This window comes from Balaenoptera borealis (assembly GCF_965194805.1).
Source record: "Balaenoptera borealis genome assembly, chromosome: 5".
Taxonomy (NCBI): Eukaryota; Metazoa; Chordata; class Mammalia; order Artiodactyla; family Balaenopteridae; genus Balaenoptera; species Balaenoptera borealis.
Genome location: NC_138862.1, coordinates 146,764,391 through 146,781,906, shown reverse-complemented (window position 1 = coordinate 146,781,906; position 17,516 = coordinate 146,764,391). Strand labels below are relative to the sequence as shown.

At 45.5% G+C, this 17,516-nt stretch overlaps 1 long non-coding RNA gene and 1 pseudogene across 6 annotated transcripts in view; one reads left to right on the top strand and one right to left on the bottom strand.

The window, feature by feature from the left end:
• Positions 1-4,282: 4,282 nt before the first annotated feature.
• Positions 4,283-14,681, bottom strand: LOC309629082 (fructose-2,6-bisphosphatase TIGAR pseudogene; annotated as a pseudogene). Its single transcript has one exon. The product of its transcript is annotated as a fructose-2,6-bisphosphatase TIGAR pseudogene (transcript).
• Positions 14,682-14,810: 129 nt separating this feature from the next.
• Positions 14,811-17,516, top strand: part of LOC309629124 — a 128,929-nt gene continuing 126,223 nt past the window's right edge. For all 5 annotated transcript variants that reach the window (XR_014244857.1, XR_014244858.1, XR_014244859.1 and 2 more), the window contains exon 1: positions 14,811-15,596. This is a non-coding gene — a long non-coding RNA (uncharacterized lncRNA). The remainder of the gene's footprint in view (positions 15,597-17,516) is intronic.

The following is a 17,516-nucleotide window of genomic DNA, read 5'->3' as shown; positions in this document are numbered from 1 at the left end:
AGGACGCCTAGCGATTCTTGGATGTTTGTTATGTGCTAGGCGGTGTTCTAAGCACTTAACAGGTATTTGTTTACACTCCTTTAATCCTCACAGTAACCCTATGAGGTAGGTCACATTACTGTTTCATTTTACAGATGAGGAAACTAAGGCCTTGAGTGGTTAAATAACTTGCTCCAAGTAACGTATCTAGAAATTAGGGGAACCAAGATTAAAACCCAAGCAGTCAGGCACCTGAACGTATGCTCTTAGCCAATGTTCTGTACTATTAGACTCCAAAGAAACATGATGAAGCATGCAATTTTCCTCTCTCTTCGCTGTTTCTCATCCTTTCAGATTACCCCATGCCCCTTATCTCTGCACACCTTCTACCTGCAGACTGCTGTCCTGGTGGGTACTCTCTGGCCCCCTTTGCTCAGAGATGCTCGCCTTAACCTGGTCTCACCTGCGTGGATGTGTAGAGGGGACGGGGCCTAGAGGAGGAGGATTTTCCTGAATGAGTAATGATGGTGAGGCAGAAAAGCTGAAAAGAGAAAGGTGAGGAAAGAGAGGCGAGGGAAGGAAGATGAAAAATAAGGAGAAAGGTGAGAAGGAAAGAAAAGCAGGGAAGAGAGATGAGGAAAGAAGACTAATTTTAAAAAGGCAGAGCAGATGTTCCTAAGGGATGAATAACAACATCAGCACCGATGTGCTGACACCTCAGATGTCAAAAGCTGGCATGAGATTTTGATGGTATTAAAGTACCGTTTGGCCCGGGGCTGCCAGAGTCTTGCCCTGGACCAGTTATCTCTCACCATGGGGTGCTAGCCAAGAATAGCTGAGCAACACTTTGGTATTAAGCTGTGGGTTTAAAAAAATTTTAGTAAACTTTTAACTTTGGATTTTAGCTGTGGTTTTGACCTCACCCCAATGCAGAGAACTTTCCTAAAAGCTGGGCTTGGTCTTCTCTTACTTTGTTACGAATTATTAGCTTTATACCAAAGCTGGCTTAACTGCCTTCTCTGTGTACTTCACCCCACCCACAATGTCCAACCAGAGTTTTCTGAATTGCTTTGTAGAATCACCAAGAAATAAGGAAGAGAAACCACACTGACCTCTACATCCTCCAACCCTGCAGAGAGCAGCCTGAGGTAGACAGAGGGCCCAGCCTTCCAGCCAGCTCTGATGGGCAAGACAGGGTTCTAGCCACACGGGACGAAGAAACTAAGGAGAATGAGTGAGATAGCTGACCCTTCTGCCAGGACAAGCTGCTCAAAAGGGAGAAATGAAAAAGCCATATCTACCTGCTCTGGGCTTGTAATGGACTCTGGGTCTCTGCCCACTAGCGATGTGGCCAAATCAGGGTGATGGGTTCGCCGGTCAGAGCAGTACCCAGGGTTCTCTGGAAAAACAGTACTGAGAGGAGATTGGCAGATAGATAGATAGACTGATAGATAGATGTTTCTTTTAAGGAACTGGCTTACATGAGTGTGGTAGCTGCCAAGTTTGAAACCTTTAGAGCGACCTAGTACGCTGGAGATTCAGGTGAAAGTTGATGCTTCAGTCTCGAGTCTGAAAGCTGGAATCTCAGGCAGAATTTCCGTGTTGCAGTCAGAAAGCAGAATTCCTTCTTTGGGAAACCTCACGGGAGACCTAGTTGCTCGTAAGGCCTTCAGCTGATTGTACGAGGCCCGCCCACGTTATGGAGGGTAGCAATCTGCTTTACTTAAAGTTTACTGATTGTAAATGCTAATCACATCTAAAAAATACTTACACAGCAGAATAGAGGCTGTTTGACTATACAGCTGGTTACCATAGTCTAGCCAAGCTGATACAGAAAATTAACCATCCTATACCTCTATCGTGGGAGTGAAATGGGATTGGGCAGTGGTCCATGGGAGGAGAATCCACGAAAGCTGGGGAGTTCCTAGAGACCAGCAGCAGCATTGCTAAGTGCCTTCGTGTCTTGTGCTTTGCTAGGGGTTCCGTGAATATTAACTGACTTCATCTTTAGTTATTCCTGTCCAGTTTTACAGGGGCTTGAAAACAAGGCTCAGCGACCTAACTTTCCTAGGGCCGCACAAACATATGTGGCTAAATTAAGATTTGAATTCAGGTGTGACACACTCCAGATTTCATGTTCTTCCTGCTTCTCACACACAAAAAAAGGTAGGCAGGGAGCAGTGACAGAAAAAGAAGAAGAGTTACAAGAGACTAAGAGGGAATTAAGAGTCAAATCTCCAAAAGCGAGCGGGGCAGCGTTTCCTGCTGGCTTGCTCCTCGTTTTCTTTCCTCAGGTCCCTTCTGCCCTGCACACCTCTCTTCTCACCTGAGAGTCAGAAGTCAGAGGAGGTGGTGGTGATCAATCTCCACGCTTATCTCTGAGTCTCGGCTCCTCAGTGGGGTTTTAGCTGAGCCCGAATGGTGAGATGAGGGCAGGCCTGGCTAACGGTAACAGGGCGCCCACTACAGACAGCTTTGTGCAAAGCACTTTACAAGCCTCATTTCACTGGCTACTCCCCACACTGTCCCCCCTTCCCCGCCCGCCCCCCCCCCCCGCCATTCAGCGCTATTATTAGTCCCATTTCACAGGTTAGATGCTCAATAACTTGCCCCGGGTTATACGGTGATGAGGTGTCAGAGCCGCTTAGGGGTCATGCGGGTGGGGAGCGGCCGCCCTCCCGCACGTCCGACGCCGGCGCCGAGCTCCACGTCTCCCCCCAGCCCCCCGGCAGGTGTGTGTCCCCCGAGGTGTGCTGCTGGGGAAGGCCTGCTCCTCCCGCCCACTGGACCGCCCGTGGCGTGGGGCTCCTGCCCCCCCTGCCAGACCTGGGGGCGCCCGGGGAGCTGAGTGTGGCCCGTCCCCTCAAAGGGCGTCTGGGCCAGAGGGTGGGGCAGAGAGGTAGGGGGTCAGGGAGGGACACTGAGGTCCGGTGGCTCCGAGGTGGAGGGGAAATGGGTGGAACTGGTGTTGATGGGGGGTGTGGGGGGCTGAGAAAGGGAGGAGCCCGACTGCCATGAGGAGATGGGTGGTGACGCCGCTGATTGAAACAAGGAAGAGAACCCTCTGCAGACGCTGGGACCGTACTTTTATATCACACGCTTATTAGGTGTTGTTGATTTGATGGAATTTTTTTCTGAAAAAAATCACCCACTTCCTTTATGTGATAGGGAGATATAACTATATATAACTTTCCAGAATACATAGAGCAGAAATATTATTATTTGGCCCATAAAATCACGTTCCCTTCCTGCCTGTTTCAATATATTACTTTTCCTCCTTTCGCATCATTCCTTTATCCTTTTCTGCTCTCTAGGGTAAGAAAGCACACTTCTTGCTCTCTGTATGATTGGTTTGGCAGGTTCTTCTTGAATTCTTTGGACGCCAGGTGGAGGGTCACACTTATTTCTCATTGGTGATATCCTGCGAACACAGTAGTGTGAAACCTCATCATGGGCAAAGCATTGCACTTGCACGCTTGTTAGAGCACACCCAGCTGGGCTGTATCTTGCTTAAGTCACAGGTGAATGAGTTGTTCACTCAGGATGACACAGGGCTATCACTTAGAGCTGGGGGTCACTCTGATTTCCTTACCCACCCCCGTGCTCTGCCCCCGCCCCGCCTTGTTACCCACACGGGTGACCATCCGTTTGGGGTGTCCAGGAGGGGTCTGCAAACGCAAAGGCACTTGCTCCCAGGCGCCGCTGGTGTTCGCGGTGGTGGTCACGGGAGTGTGGAGCCAGCTCTGCCCCCTTGGAGCACACTGATGCCCAACATCATAACAAAGCCGTTGCTTCCACATTGGGGAGAAGGATGAAAATGCAGACGGTCTGGTGAGTGGTCATATAAACTTCAGGCCCTTTCCTGGCAGGAGGGGATGGAGGAAAAAAAGCCACTGGGCTGTGGGGAGTGAGGTAGCTGGCCTCCCAGTTCTGCTCGGGGCCAGCCCCCCCCCCCCCCCCCCCCCCCCCCCGGTCAGTTTAGAAACGCACGGCTGCCAGCTGGGGACGCACGACCTCGCCCGCTGACTCGGCCTCGCCCTGCGGGTCTGCTCCCGGCTCAGGACCGGCAGACGTGGTACCAAATCGCGCTGAGCTCTGGCTGGGACCCGCATCTCCCTCTCACACAGGCAGGCCAGCGCTCTGCTCCGCTCCCTGCCGTGTCTGCAGCTGAGTGTCCCCAGTCTGAGGCCTCCGGCGTGGGCTGGAGGGGAGAGACAGGAGCCTCTGGAGGAGGAGAGGGATGACGGGCCTCCCTCCCCGGGAGCTGCTGCTGCAGTGCTTTCATTCCTCCTCTTACAGCCTTGAAACCATGCTTGCGCTCAGAACTCTGGGAAGTACGTCACCCTTCTGTTCCTGTTATTTTGATGACCTTTTAGAGACTGCCATCCTTGGAAATACCTTCCTATAAGTTATATGGGTTCCCCCTGCTCCATGAAACAAAAGCCGCTTGGGAAGCACCCCTGCCCTGTGTCCCTGCGCAGTCGTCAGGAGGCCCCGCTCCCAGCTTCCCATCATTCTCCTGCCGGGCCATGTGTGTCTCACCCCCACAAGCTGAGGATGCCTCGTAGGGAGGGGCCCTGCCCACACACCACCTCGCCATCCCGGGGGGTCCCAGCCTGGCTCACGTGCGCGTGTAGGTTTCCACCTGGCAGCACAGATCCTGTCGGGGATTCATCTCCCGTTCCCAGCGATGCCTGTCCCCACCCTCGGTCTCTTCCCTAAGCCTAAGCAGGACACGCACGCCTTCAGCTGTCCACAGCTCAACTCGTTGGCTCGAGAACCTGCCTGTCCTGGGAGCCTATTTAACTTAAGGCACTGAAAGCCAGAGATTTTTACATTCCCACTAGAATGAATAATACTGTGGGTGGACTTTTTCTTATTAATATTTGAATGGATTTAGGGTTAGAAGTGAGTGTTGGAACAAGTTATAAACGAATAATAAACTTAAAAACAATAAATATAAACCTCACTATCTCAGACAATACTCAGCTCTGTGCATGTGTGTGCATGTTTGTGTCAGAGAGAGAGAGAGAAGGAGAGGAAGAGAGACGAGGTCCTGCTTTTCTCTGCACATTTTGTAAGTGAGGGGCCTGTTTGGCATGGTAACTATTTAAATCTTAAAAATAAAGACGGTTTTAAATTAATCTTTACATCAAAAAAGTATACCATTTTCCCAGTCATGTGAAAAAATTTTTTTTCTTTTTTATGAGAATAAAGAAATAAAAGGTACTACATTTATTCTGTACAATACAGTGGTTACAAGTAACCAGATCTGTCTATACATACCAATATGGAGCCCCAAGATATATGTAATAAGTGAAAATACAGAATACAGACAGCTTGATATTTTGTACATTTTAAAAACACCAGAACAATACCGTTGTTCCCTTATGACACTAGGTGGCCACGTGAAGGGTGGATGGGTGTACAGACTCGCGGTGCTGGCTGCCTCTGTAGAGAACAGGAGGAAACAGGACAGCGACAGCTGCTTAAGGGAGCTTGGCTTACAGCGCAACGTGTTATTTCTTTTTAAGAAAAAGGGGGAGCAGTATTACTTCTGGATGGCGGGGATGTGGACGTTTATGATCTGTCCTTTTTGGTTACTTTCCAGCTTTTCGTCTGCAGTGAACTTCCTCTGTGCTCGACCACGTGCTCTGCTCCAGTACTGGCACGAACACAGGCAGCGCTGGACACACTAAGGACAGCATGATCCTGAACTTGAAATATGACCACACGTGATTTTAGCCTTAACTGACAGCCTCAGTCCTACCCTCTTGTGAGCTGAGACTCACAGCATTCATCACCGTGATCATTTAAAGGCAAACTGCATGGAAAACATTTTCTCCATTTCGATGAGAGCCTCAGAGCGACCCATCTTTTGTACAAAATTAAGGTAACCAAACTCCCTTTTCTCTGGTGCCATCTGGTGGAAAGGAGAGGAAACCTCATCTGTACCTTCTACAAAAAAAACCACGGTTCTTTTCAGTGAAGCCTCTCTTTTATTCTGGGGCTACTGTGAAGCAGCCATTTACTTTCTTTAGCGCCATCTTCAAACTAGATTCTTCAGCCTACAGGTTAGATAAGAAAGATCTGCTCTTTTCTCTTGCTCCGCTCCAATTCCTTCTTTAAAAATTTTGTAATCAGATGATGCTTCTTCCTCATGAGACTGTTCTGCAACCGGAATCCACATTCATCTGCATCTCAAACCCTCCAGAGTAAACAATTCCAACAGTTGATTTCTGTATTAAACATTGTCATTTGCTTTTACATAAACTATGACAGCAAGCATTTCTCCTTTAAAGGACTTTTTGAATATAACATTGTCACATAAATATAGAGTGGAAATTACAAATAGTTCCCTCTTCTAAGAACTGGATGAGATAGTAAATAAGAAAACATACAGTATCTTACCAAGAGCCAATAAAATAGGCTAGATTTTTCAGACATTAAAGAAAAATACCAAAAAAAACCCAGGATATTAAAAAAGCAAAAAAACCCATAGTAACAGGATTATTAATCCCCCAATTTGCAATACTGAGTTCCTTCATCCATTGGCGGTAAAATTACCCTGGGAAATTCCAACTGTACTCACTAAAAAGAAGTCAATTCCCGATGGTTTTCCGTTAGTGTTTCATGTGGCTCTGATTCCATTCGAGCTTTATAACCTGCTATAACGGACAGCTTTTTAACTGTTTCCAAGTCTGCATTAGCAGAGAGTGGAAATAAAGTCAAAGGCGCTCCCGCAGAGGCTCATATTTTTTAGATTTTGATGCAGATTTAAATTTAGTGAGTTTTGGTCACCCTGGTCAGGTGGCCCTGTAGGTTCACACACACACACTGGGTGGTTGGTTTCACTTCTCCTTTCTCAAAGTTTATGATAAAGATGCTCATCCCTGTATTGGGGCTGACTGATGTGAGTTCAGACCTGCTCAGGGTCACCGGGAAGGAACACTTAAGGTCGGTCAGGAAATAATCCAACAGGCTTCTCATGTAGGCGCCGTGACTCACAACTAAGACACTGGCCACTAACCCGGAGCGCCGCTGTCCAAACTAAACTTGGAGGCACAGTTTTTCCCTAAAGGAAATAGCTCTGCCAAAGAACTTTCCAGACAGTCGCTCGGGGCTTCTTGGGAAAACTGTTCATTCTGACCTTCTTTCAGGATCAGCTGACAAATTCAAAGAAGTCTTCTCCACGCATTTTCACCTGGTCCAAGGTCTCTCCTCCGGGCGGTGTGAACACAGGGCACTCCTGCCCAGCTGCTTTGGCCATGGCCCTTAGCTCACTCAGTGGCCAGCCTTCTGCAACCCTGTATTTCCTTTCTCCAAGTCTTGAATCATACTTTACTGTCATATCTTTGCAAAATTTGCTCTTCTCCAAAATTCCATGCACGGTCTGCTTTGTCCTCATGAGGTCACTGGAAAAAATGTGAGTAAACTTCACGTTATTAAGACATATACCAGCAGCAGCTGCTTGTTTAAATCCAGTTTCTGAAAGAGGCTCATCTATTCATTGTCCTTGAAGTATTTTCTCCTTGCTAAGTCTTGTTTCTCCATGCTGGACCACGGTCAGACCAAAGCGCGTCATCCCACCGGCGCTGGGATAGAGCGAAACAAAGACCTTGCGCGCCGCCCGCACCCGCCCTCGCCGCCGGGCACCCGCGCCCGCAGCGCCCCGCCGCTTCCGCACCCGCCACCGGCCGGCTCCGCTGCCATAGGCCGAGGCGGCTGCCACGTCACTCGCGGATGGCCAATCACGGCGGCGGGGGGACTGAAAGAAGAATTTCTGATGGCTGCGGAGCGAATAGAAGTTCATGCTGCAAAATAGGGAATGGGATGGTTTATTAATTCGTGAGATCGCTAACAGATGCTTAAAGTGTTAATATTTTCCTAATGCAACCCACAATGGTTTAAATCAGACCTCTTTTGAAATCCTCAGAGCCACTTAATTGCTGTGTGACCGTAAGCAAGTTAGAGTACCTACAAGTTGGGGAAAATAGTTCCTACCTTAAATGAGTTAATCTATATACAGCACTTAGTAGGAAGCTTGGCAAAAAGCAGGGATTATGGGCTTTTTAATGACTATTTTGAGAAGGAAAAGTTGGTTGCAATGTTGTCATTTTATCACAAGAGGGCAGTGCTAGAATAGAGAAAGCAGGACATGCACTTGGTATTAGAAATGGCAAGAAGTTTAACAGTACTGTTCATGTATTTCGTGGGATCAGAGAATGGGGCTTCACTTGGCCTTGGTCATCACTTTATTCATCCTCTCATCCGTCTCTATAGAGTTCTCTGGCAATTTTTAGCCAGATTTTGGAAAATGATCTCTTACTGGTTCTCCCCCAAAGTAAACTGCTTTTTTTTTTTTTTTTAACCCTCTCTGTCTCTACAACAAAGATGTTTTTAAGTGTTGCATACTTGTGTATAAAATTTGGAGGACAGGCATGTTTCTCCACCACGTGGCTTTCTGTGTCTTTCCCTGTCTTTGTGTTTTTTGCCTGTCTGATTCCTCGATTCATTCTCACTTCACCCCATTATTTTCAGACATAGAACATCGCCATCATTAGGAAACATTTTCTGAACACATTTATTGAGTCAATGAAACGGGAAAGGTGCCAGGTCCACAGTGCTTGTCTGTCATCTCTTACTATCAGTACTTGCCTATGCTCCGGTCACACTCTGTTAGGATCTGATCAGCGTTTATTTAGCATTCTGCATGGGGCATCTGCCTACTGCATTTAGTTTTGTTGTCATGTAATTCTCCGTTTGGGCGGAGGTGAGACAGAGCCGCGGTGCAGGACAGACTTGCTCTCCGCTAAAACGGGCTGGCCTCCCTGATTCAGTTATCAGATGCTAATGCTAGTCCATTCTCACGGTACCTTCTGCAGCCAGCTTGCCTGATCTTGTTCAGCTGTGATTCTAGAGAAGTGCTCTCAAAGTAACAGACTTTGTGCTGTTTGTTAGGAAAGAAACACCTTTGTCTTAGAAGCGTTTTCCCTTCATGCTTGGCGGGAAATCCTTTGGACTGCACATGTGCTCTGATGTCTTTACAAATTCAGAGACAAATTTTTATTTACTACAAGGATTTGGAGCACCCCATAAATTCCAGAACTAAATTCAAACTCATGAAATAAACCTAGGCAGTACCAGATTTAGTGGCAAGTATTGCCTATAGGCCTAAAATAAAAATTGTCAAAATATTTCTTTGTAATAATTTATGTTTCAAGGGCTACACACGTAAAGACAGATTTGTTCCTTGACGTTAACCCAGTGTGTGTCCGTAACAATAAATCTGCGGTGAGACATTTAACTCTTCTTGAGCCATTAATAGGGAAGTGAGTTAAATATGTATAATCAAATATCTAATATCCCTTAAAGTTATAGGACAGTCAAAAAAACTGATGTACTTACCACAGAGAATTCTTCTATTTTATCGTTTTAAATTTCATCAGAATGTCTAACTTGTGCAAATTGGATTTCAGCAGCTGCTCACAGACATCATTTGCAAGACCTGTGTTTATTAGCATGGATATCAGTCACACACAACCATGGGCTTTCTTAACACAGTTCCCATGTTCATACTGTAGTTATGAAACGAAGCAAATGCCTCCTACGAGAATGCCTGCTTTAAGAAAACCCTGTATACTGTACTCCAGATGTATAAAGCAGATAAATTAAGGGGTGATTTGTTGCCGTACAAAAGGATTCTCAGGATTCGTCAGAAGGGTTCCTTTGAATACAAGCTCCCCCAGAGAGCTGAAGTGTTTTGCAGATCATTCACACCACTTGACACCCAGACTGGGGGACAGAGAAACTCAGAATTTAAGTGTTGAGAAGCCATCATTAATCGGAGATGAACACAAAATGAATATAGAGATTCTCTGTCACTTAAATAGTAGAAAACTCCGATTTGCTTTTTAGAAATGTAGATGGTCTTATTTATATACATGTATAGATTAAGTCAGAAGTAATATCTTCCATTTTTTATGGAGCACCTACTGTTTGCCAGGAATCACATAGGACTGTTACTTACATTGAGTTCTGTTAATAATCTCATGAGAAAGATTGTGTCCATTCGCAAATGAGGATACTGAGGCACCTGGGAGCCTTCTCCCCAAAGCCCAGGGTTAGTAACTGGCAGAGATGAGCTTTGAATCTGGTCTACAAGGTACATGCTCTTCTCCCTGTGCTGCCTCCAGGGGATTTTCCCGCTAAGCGTGGAGTGTGCTGACCCTGGTGCCACCAGGTGTGTAACCTTGGATGCTCCCTGCCTTCCAGCAGGGCTGGATCATTGACATCTTTGTTAACTTTCCTAACGCCAACTTTTATGAGTGAAGATAACCAGACCCCACCTATTCCGCTGAAACCCATACCACACCAAGATATTGCTCCTGACTTCAGTTGGTACCAAGCTGGGCAGGAGGAGAAGCCGGAAGCTGGGGGCTGCCCATGGTGGAGGTGGGTGCCATCTCGAGGGCCTGAGCAAGGGGTGCTGGGCAGGAGTCGAGGGGCAAGCAGAGTGCTGGAGAAGCACAGCCCCCAGGTGAGCAGGTGAAGGGCTGAGGCAGGTCTAACGTGATGGGTAGGGCTTGGTCATGGGCAGGGAGGCAGGAAGCAGGCCCAGGGATGGAGGTGGGAGGCCAGGCAGGCTGACGAAGAGGCCTGGTGTTGGAAGGATGCCCGAGGGGAGCCGGGACGCAGGGAGGCTGTCAGAACAAGGCAGTCTGTCGCTTTGGGAAGAATTAGGATACCAGGCAGGTTATCAGGGCAGAGACACAGAAAGATAGGAACCCAGTTTCTCCAGCTGAAGTAGGCACTCTGTGATCAGAACTGGGGCACAGGATCAGAGTGGGAAAAGCAGAAATGTGGATGTGATCCTTAGTTTCTGGCTTGGATTCTTTATATTTCTCCTGTTGAGTAAGAAGATTGGTGCCCCAGCCTGGAATAGATTTGATCCTCTAGATAAGGGTCAAGTGGGCCCCACTATTGGAATTGGAGGGTTAGAGGGAGAGCAGTGCCAAATGTGGGTATTTTCCTGGTGATATGGAATTACTAGGTGTTCAGTAAATCTGTAAATTGGCTGATTGAAAAAAGAACCTGTATGGATTAAATTAATACTTCAATCAATCAATCCAATTAATCAATTTTCCTACTGAGCCTTGGAAAGAAGTACTTAAATTTCATATGATAGTTTAAGAAATACATGGGAGCTAATTAGATTGACTAGTGTCTAGTCCCAACTCGTCTAGACAGTTCGTTAGTCACGTTTGGGCAGATTATCGAACATCTTTGAGCCTGATTTTCCTCAACCTATAAAACAGCAATAATCCCAATGTTGCAGGATTGTTTTACTACTACCATCAGTAAGAATATCCACAATTTATTAAGCATTTCTTTTGAGTCAGGCACTGTGCAGAGGACTTAAACACATTATCTCCTTTAACTGTTGTGAGGAATTAAGCGGACGTCATAGTCATGGCACCTGGTCCAGTGCATGGCACATAGTACTCCACTCACATATGTGGAGACTCGCGTGCATAGTGATACACAGGAGGATGTGTATTATTAAGGGTGAGTGGGTAATTAAGGGTTTAGATGGTAGGAGAAGGAGTGATCAGGTGGACTGATGGATGAGAGAGAGCTGGATCAGATCCAAAGAAGAAACCAGGTATCATATCAGTCATATCAGTAACCTGCCATAGGTAATTCTTTGTTTGAGAGCCCATCACCCCTAGTCATATAGTAGCGCTGGCCTCAGAGGCCCGGTGTGGTTTACTAAGACAATGAAGTCTTCCCAGGTGTCACCCAAGGGCTACTGCACGTAGGATGTGTCTGATGCAAAGCAGTCAGTGACAAGCTGGAATCTGTCGGTATTACACAATCTCTCTGGGAATATTGGTTCAGCCCAGTACCTCCCCAGAGGTCTCAGTGTAATTTGGGACTCACAGCCGTGTTTAGCCAACCCAGTCTCTTGTTTCCCCAGAAGCCAACCTGGAGACAGGGATTTGGCTGCGTGTGGTTTTTATGGAGGAGACCCCAGGAAACACTGTAAGGAAGCAGGGAATTGAGACGAGGAATGAGGAATGCCAGCTAAAGGGTGTGGATAAGGAGTTCAGCTGTGGGCAGCTGGGGTCAGTCCTTCTGGGGACCCTCTAAGAAACCGTGCAGGGTAGGAAGCTGGGGTATTTATCTTCCTACGTTCATGCCCCTCTGGTGGAAGATGCACGTTACAGGCATGAACTGCCCAGCGCTGTCCTCTCAGGCAGAGCGGTGCAGGTGACAGGGGAAAGCACGGGCATGTGTGGGCACTGTCCAGAAACAAAGATTCCTTCGAGGGTAGGGGTGGGGTGGGGGAATCAGGCAGGACCCCAGCAGCATCTGCTAAACACACCTTCATATTTGAAGACACTCAAGTTTTTAACTCTTCATTTCATCTTTGAAAGTCCTCAAAAGAAATTGCCACCTTAATGTAAAATAGGACCTTCCTTCACTGTTGATGTTTCATCATCTTTGCTGATTGCTTTCTTCAGCCTCTGTCACTGTAAATATTTCCTTTTGGGTAACCTTTCTGAACATTAATCTGCAAATGAGCAGAAAATAAGAGTCCTATTTAATAATTATTGAGACATGAGCAGATCTCTAGAGCCTGTATGAGTTTAAAAGGAGTAACAGTGTTGCATTCAGAAACTGACACGTGCAGCTACTGGTGGAAGCGTGCAGTGAGCATCTCTACAGGGTTTCAGGCTTGCAACTCTTACCTACAGGGAGGGGTCTGGTTAGCTGGCAGCGTGGACCAAAATAAGAGTCCTTCTGCCACACCGACTCACATTCATGCTGCGCACATTTACCCTATCTTTGAATTTACAAACTGAGAGACACATACTGGTTCTGCTACATGAGAGAACATTTGAATGTCAGTGTCCTTATTTGATAATTATTTTCTAAACACAGTGCACAACGCCCCCCGGAATTCAAGTGTAATCAAGGCCTGGCCCCCAGGGACTGTAAAGAGAGTGACTCATCTTTAGGGTGAAGATGGTCTTCTTAGGACTTTCTTCTTCCCTGTGCCCAATTATCTCAGTGCCCAATGCACACTTCCCAAATCCATTCAGATTCCTAAGTAAATTTGTCCTAAAAATACTGAGTCGGCTGATAGTCAAGTTTGGACTTGCAGGTAACACTTCTTTCAGGTGAGGGTTTACAGTCCTACTTTCAAGACCTTAGCTTGTTTTTGTAATCCCTGTCCTTCCATTCGGGAAGATCAAGTGTGAAAGAGAAGATGAAGGAAGGACGGATCCCACACTCAGCTCCGGTGGGAGAGTGTGGGGTACTGGCTATGAGCCGAGGTGCTGGATGAAATGACCGGGCTGGTGTCTGTCTGCACGTGGAGGTCCTGACAGTGAGCTGCACCGAGAAGGCACTTGGCAATACTGACATGACTGAATGTTGTTACCTGTGATGAGGCAAGGGTCCTGTTAAACTCTCTAGCGGAAATCCAGGAATAATTTCAACCTTTTGTCTTTAGTACAGGAACTGCTCACTAGCAGGAAGACAGGCTCAAGTGACTTTCACAGCCTGTGTCTTACTTTGTGTACCTTTGGTGACATGTGGTGACGTGTCAGGGATAGAAGGTGGGAAATGCAGAGGACAACTTGATCCATAAAAATCTACAGCTGGGGGCTTCCCTGGTAGCGCAGTGGTTAAGAGTCCGCCTGCCAGTGCAGGGGACACGGGTTCGAGCCCTGGTCTGGGAAGAGCCCACGTGCTGCAGAGCAACTAAGCCCGTGAGCCACAACTACTGAAGCCCGTGCGCCTGGAGCCCGTGCTCTGCAACAAGAGAAGCCACCGCAATGAGAAACCTGCGCACCGTGATGAAGAGTAGACCCCGCTCACCAGCAACCAGAGAAAGCCCACATATAGCCACGAAGACCCAACGCAGCCAAAAATAAATAAATTTTTAAAAAAATCTACAGCTGGGTCACAAATAACAGATCTTCATAGTTCTTTTGCATTGTAGTTTGCGGATAACCATAGATAATTAATCTACGTGGATAGTGGCAAGAGTAATATTTATGGTTCATCCCTGTCAGGTTTTAAAATAGAAATTTACACTGGAAAGTAGAAATTAGGCTAAGAGAATTCTTTCTGAAGGGTTCAGATGATACAAAAAAGATGAAGTAGGCTGGTGGGGTCCTCAAGCAAACATGATAGCCTAGAGAATTTGTGAAAGGCTGTGATTTATCGTAATCCATCTTGTGTTTTTACTAGAATTTGAAAATTACTCAGAAGTATCTAATTTGCTGATTACTGGTATTTCAGCTCTGGGAATATTTTTCTGACTGAGTTTGTTTGCAGCTCCCTTTCTGGAAAATTTATTAGCAAGCCATTTTTACATTTCCCCATGATCTTTTATTCTCTTCTGAGATATTATTGATTCTATTTTCCTGAACACAGCTTTATACGGTCATATCTGTGTAGAAGCAATTTGGTATCGTTCAAGGAATTGGGTTCGTATGGGCATTTGTTTTAGTAATGTATAAATAACATTTGCCTATTATCGTGTATTAGATGCATGAAAAGAAAACTGTGCTTTCTAACTCAGGATTACCCTTGTGTATCTCCCTTAGTTGATAATGCCTTGCAAAATTAATGTCCACGTGATTTTTTTAAAAAATAAGTTTACTTATTTAATTTATTTTTCGCTGCATTGGGGCCTCGTTGCTGTGCGCAGGCTTTCTCTAGTTGTGGCGAGCGGGGAATGCTCGTTATTGCAGTGCGTGGGCTTCTCACTGCGGTGACCTTTCCTGTGACGGAGCACGGGCTCTAGAGCGCAGGCTCAGTAGTTGTGGTGCAAGGGCTTAGTTGCTCCGCAGCATATGGGATCTTCCCGGACCAGGGCTCGAGCCCACGTCCCCTGCATTGGCAGGCGGATTCTCAACCACTGCGCCACCAAGGAAGCCCTGTCCGATTCCTTTTATGTGACGTTCTAAAACTGGCGAAATTCTTTTATGGTGTTGGAAATCAGAACGATGATTGCCTCTGAAAGCAGCGTCCTGACTGGAAAGGAGCATGAAGAAACTTTCAGGGGTGATAGAAATGCTCTGTTTCTTGATTTGGGTGGTGATTACATGGTGTATATATTTGTCAAAACTTGCTGAACTGTGCAATTGATTTGAGTGTTTTACTGTATGCAAATTACAGTTGACCCTTGAACAACATGGCTTTGAACTATGCGGGTCCACTCACAGCAGAGTTTTTTCAATAGTAAATACCACAATACCTCATAATCTGTGGCTGGTTGAATCTGCTGATGTAGAAGAGGTGGATACAGAGGAACCACGATTTACTCAGATTTTCTACTGAGTGGAAGTTTGGCACCCCTGACCCCCACATTGTTCAAGGGTCAACTATATACTTCAGTTCAAAGAAAAGACAATGTTTACTTTTCTAACGACCAGTTTTGGGGATTCTTAGGATGGCAGTGCCCATCTGTGCTCTGGGAAACGGGACAGCCTTTGGAGAGTCCATTCTGGATGCCACACCCTGCCATTCGACCATCGTTACTGGGGAGCAGCGAACTGCTCCGCATCAAGCAGAAGGACTTCAAGGCACTATGCAAGGTGAGCCCCAAGGCTGCTTTGTCAGTTAACGTGGTTGCAGAAAAGAAAGGGAGCTGCCACTTGGATAATGGCATTATAGTCAAGCCTTAATGTGTTCTGCTTTCAGCCGGTGGATGGAATTTAATTTTCAAAACTTGTTTTTGAAATGAGTGTGTAAAAAAGCCATTTTGACACAAGACATCCTTCTTTTTTTTTTTTTTTTAATTTAGTGAGTGCTCAGTTTTCTGTCGCTTGACATGCCTTATAGTTATTTCTTGAATGACCATAGTGTGTTTTATGTATTTCCTTCCACCTATTCCACAATGTATTCTTAACCAGAGAACAAAATACTTGGATGTTTTCTTTGGCGTTTTAAAAATCATCGTCAACATGTTCCCTGGGAAAGTGGAATGAATGGGGTTAACATCTGCTTCATTTAAATGCTTTTAAAAATGAGGTGCCCTGTAATAAGGTGTGGGAAATGAGGGACGTAAAGATGACTGGTTACATGCCAACTTCACAGTGCACAGGGAGTACAGCAGTGGATGGATGGGCCTGGTGGCGTGTGCATTTCCCATTTCTCACCAGCGCCCCTTAGGGTACTGCGAGGGGCAGGAAATAAATCATCTTACATGCAGTGATGGCAAATGGAGCGCTTAGAATGGAGCTCATTCCTTTTCAGTTCTTCAAGCTTCTGATTTTAACCTGTGGTTGTTCCTTATCTTTGTCCTCGGTTCAGTATGTCCAAGTGTTAACCCATCGAGCTGGCTGGCTTCGCCACTTGTCCTTGTGTGGCTAAGATATTAAACTTGATCTAAAAAGAATTTTGTGTAATCAAATAGTTTCTTCCAGAGCCAAACAAATGACACATGCTTTAAGGGAGCAAACCTGCAGGTGAAAGAGTGCTGCTTTACTTTCAAAGTCCTGCAAAGCCTTGGAAGGCCTTGGCGGTGAAACCTGTTACTTTTATTCTTGGCAGTAGTGACTAAATTGCGGGGTTACTTGTTTGAAATATTCCTCTTAGAAAATATTAAGGAGCTCCAACTGGTCTGTAAAGTTCAGAGACAAAAGCGAGTTTTAGGAAGGCAAAGCTAAAGTAGGTTTGCATGAGGTGTGTGCAGAGAGGTTTTCTGTCAAGTAAAAGGGACCAAGCAAGCTTGAGGCAAATAAGCCACTTTTTGGATCTTTCACTTAAAAAGTAAACTGAAAAGGCTTTTCCAAAAATAACATTTGGAAAACTGGTTTATGACTCCTACTTGTGATGTATGTCATTATAATTGCTTTTGTCTGTGATGACTTATTCAAGTTGCTGGTCAAGGATAGTTTGTGGCAATATTTAAAAATTTATTTTAATTAGGAGGCCTCAGTGATGTGAAAGAAGTTCCTGAGAAGCAACTGCTTGCTACCTGTAAACATTTAAAAAAATTTATTAAAACAATTTTCAAACATACAGAAAATCAAAAAGGATAATACAATACACCCATACACTCTCACTTAGTTCAGCAGTTGTTAACATATAGCCATATTTGCTTCATCTTTTTTTTTTTTTGCTGAACCACTTTAATGTAAATGACAGACATCATGACGTTTCATCCTAAACATTAGCATATATCTCCAAAAAATCAGAATATCCTGCTACATACCCATAATACCATTATTTCACCTACAAAACTAAATATCCTAATGTCATCTAATACCCAGTCCACAGTTCAAATTTCCCCATAAATAGCTGTAAATAAATAAGTTTACTACATAAGCATCTTATATTTGCTTTATTTCAAATGAGGTTCAAATAAAGAACTATGTGTTACATTGGATTGTTATATCTAAGTAGTTAAGTGTAGGCTTGGAAGTTTTAATTAAGCCATTTATTAACACCTGATCCAAGATTGTGAGTATTTATGATTGCTGGTGGCTCTTAGAATAAAAAAATACTGATTT